This window comes from Acinonyx jubatus, chromosome E4, assembly GCF_027475565.1.
Source record: "Acinonyx jubatus isolate Ajub_Pintada_27869175 chromosome E4, VMU_Ajub_asm_v1.0, whole genome shotgun sequence".
Classification (NCBI taxonomy): Eukaryota; Metazoa; Chordata; class Mammalia; order Carnivora; family Felidae; genus Acinonyx; species Acinonyx jubatus.
Genome location: NC_069395.1, coordinates 10,521,941 through 10,525,122, shown reverse-complemented (window position 1 = coordinate 10,525,122; position 3,182 = coordinate 10,521,941).

The window sequence follows — 3,182 nt, the reverse complement described above, 5'->3', positions numbered from 1 at the left end:
TCTAAATTTTAGAACAGTTGTGGTCCTCAACCTTGGTGACATATTGGAATTTCTGGGGCAATTTTTAAAATCTTGATGCCCTGACACCCCAGACTAATTAAAGCGGGAACTCTGGGGTGGGGGGGACCTACACATGACACATTTTTAAAACTCCTCATGTGATTCCAATGTGCGACTATGATTGAGAACGAACAACAGTTCTAGGATAGCTCGCCAGGCTAAAGAATATGTATGCCACAGGTAAGTAAAGAAAAGACACAGATGACGGGTTGTCCATTCACACTGGAGAAAGAGCCACTTTCACAAAATGACAGGCACATGTGCAAAGTCACACACGGTCATCCACTGGAAAGGTCAAGAGGGAGGAGGACTCTGGCTGCCTCCATTTTGACTTCAAGTGTTTTAGTTGGGTTCTTTCCACCTTGTCTCTTGGCTCAGGCAGAAGACCCTGCAGGCAAAGCATCCCCCGATGGTGACAAAACTCTCCCCTCGAGCAACAAGGACTGACCTGAGCCAGCAAGAGTCCGCCCATGATTGACTCCACGACAATGACTGATGTCACCTTCACTGCCTACCTGCCTATCTCTACCCACTTTCATTCCACGTTTGCCTTATGTGCTTGGAAGTATTTTCGGCATTTTGGAGACAGTCTTTGATATGTGAGTCCACTGTTTTCCCAGTGTTGACCTCACTGAACGAAATTCCTTTCTTGTTTAACCACTACTTGTTTCTCTGCCTCTGGATTTTGTCAGTGGTAAATTGTTGAACCGAGTCTGTCTACATCCCCAGAGCCCGGTTCTTACACCCCTTGATCGTCTGCACACCGGCTACAAAGATGATGCTCTTTGGTTGGGAATTTGGAACTTAGAGCAACTGCCTTAAGATCTCACTTACTTGGGGGGACTCCCTGGGGACAAGGTGAGCCTCACAGTGGTTTTTGTTGTTTGCTTTCCTGCCACCTGTCCTGTTAAGGGTGACATACACGCTTATAAAGCAGGGCAAGAGGTCAGTTTTGTGTTCGCATTAGGAATGATGTAAAGTCCATAAAGTCCGTACTTAATGTCCTTCTCAAACTCAAACCCACTCCCAAGAGGTAACCCCTGAATGTTGTAGATGTGCTTATACAAGTTACACACACAACACACACACACACACACACACACACACACACACACAATGCGAACCCTTGGGACTTTTACTAAGTATTTGGTGATGGATGCTCTTCCATAGCAAGACCTCAAATTTCTCTCGTTTTCTAGTAGATACATAGTATTTCCTAGTTCCAGTATATAATGAATTTTTTGGTTATTTCCCAGTTGGTAGTAAGGTCTCCCCTCACCTTTTTTTTCTATTTCACATTATACTGCAATACACTCACTGCTATGTTTATCTTTAGCTTTTGCACATAGAGAATAAATTCCTAAAAGCGTGATTGCTAGGTTTGCCAAACTGCCCCCTGAAAAGGCTGAAGCAATTTACATTTTCTCCCAATAATGCAAAGAAATGACCGGTTCCCCACATCCTTCTCAATACCGGTCTTTATTTTTTTTTTAAGGCTTACCTAATGGATACTTAAAAGTGCTTTGCAAATGATTAAATGCTATGCAAATGCACGGTATTATGACTAGTAACCTTTTCTGAAAGGCCCTACATCAAAAGTCACTGTCCAAGCCCCTGAGGAGATAGTACCTTCCAGAGGGTTCTATTATGTACCCTGTCATTTGCTGGAAATAATGTTTTTGGGTTTGGATCCTAATTTCTTAGTCCAAAATGTCAATCTTCCAGGGTAATGGGGTTGTAAATAATGAGAGAGAGAGAGGGACCCTCAGGCAAAGGCAGCTATCATTACTCTGTGAGCTTTTCTGCCAAATAATTGAATACCACAGCAGACAGGCCACTGATGCCAACCAACATTTTATGGAGTCACCCTAGCAGGGAGTAATTTGTGAGGGCCTCTCCTCTGCTCCATGTTCAAAGCGTTTATTCCATCTAGTTTCTCTCGTCTCACTTTTACCATTTATCTGGGATGCTGTGAAATGGAGTTCTTCACATTTACAAACTCACTGTTTTTGAAGAAACTTAACCCGGTGGACTGAAGGAGTGTCTCCTGTTGACTTCGGCTCAAAAAGAAAGGATGTCTGACCCTAAGCTTCTTTTTCTCTACTATGGGATTGACTCTACCCAACAACACCACCTGGTGAACTCCTAATTCTCCTGAGAACCTAAGAACCATCTTTCAAGTCCATTCCTTTATAGAGTTGTACCTGACTATTACAGGGTTCATCACTCCTGCCTCTGCCTTCCGCCTACTTCACTTACACTTCCAAGCAATAATGTATAACCCAATCATTTCCTCGTGTGTATCTTTCCTCCTCCCCATCTCCCAATTAAGAATTTTTCAGCTGGACCTGGGTCTTATTTATCGTTGTGAATCTAGTTGGTACTACCTGGCAAGTTTTCTGAATGGACTTTGCTTCATTTTTGAATCCCTGCCTGAGTTGGACAGAACAAAACGAATAATAACACTCATGGGACATGGGACATAAACACTAGTGCTCCCCCGATATTCCCCCAAAGGCTCTCCCATATTTCCCAGCTTCCCTTGAATTTATGTGGGGGTCATGTGACTGATTTTGGCTCATGGGACTGAGTGTGAGTGAAGTGATGCATGGAGTCTGCCATCCGGGGCAGTAAAAAGGGGACGCGAGCTCCACGCATGCTCTCTCTCCTGCCACTATGGCTGGACACAAAGAACTCAGACAGCAAAATTGTATGCCGGAAGCAACTCAAATCTGACCACTGTTGAAAGGTGGCCACCAAGCAAAGCAGACTGACCTCTATCAGACTGTAATGAAACTGAGTGATAAACCTTTGGGATCTGCAGGTTCATTGCCTCAGCAAAACTTACCTTACCCTAATACGGCATATGAATTTCACAAGTAGAAAATGTAGGTAAGAGAGAAGCCCTTGGGATGTGATGCTACCATTTGATAGCGAAACCTCTTCATAACCTAGGACAAGTCAGGATTTGTGCCATGAACTGGATCATTTCAAATACAAGTTATTTTCTAAGAGAACACAACCACCCCTGTTACATTGATGGAGAATCCGAGGCACAGAAAAGTGAAGGGATTGGTCTCTGGAATTATGAGTGAAATTAGCATGAGAACACAGACCCAAAT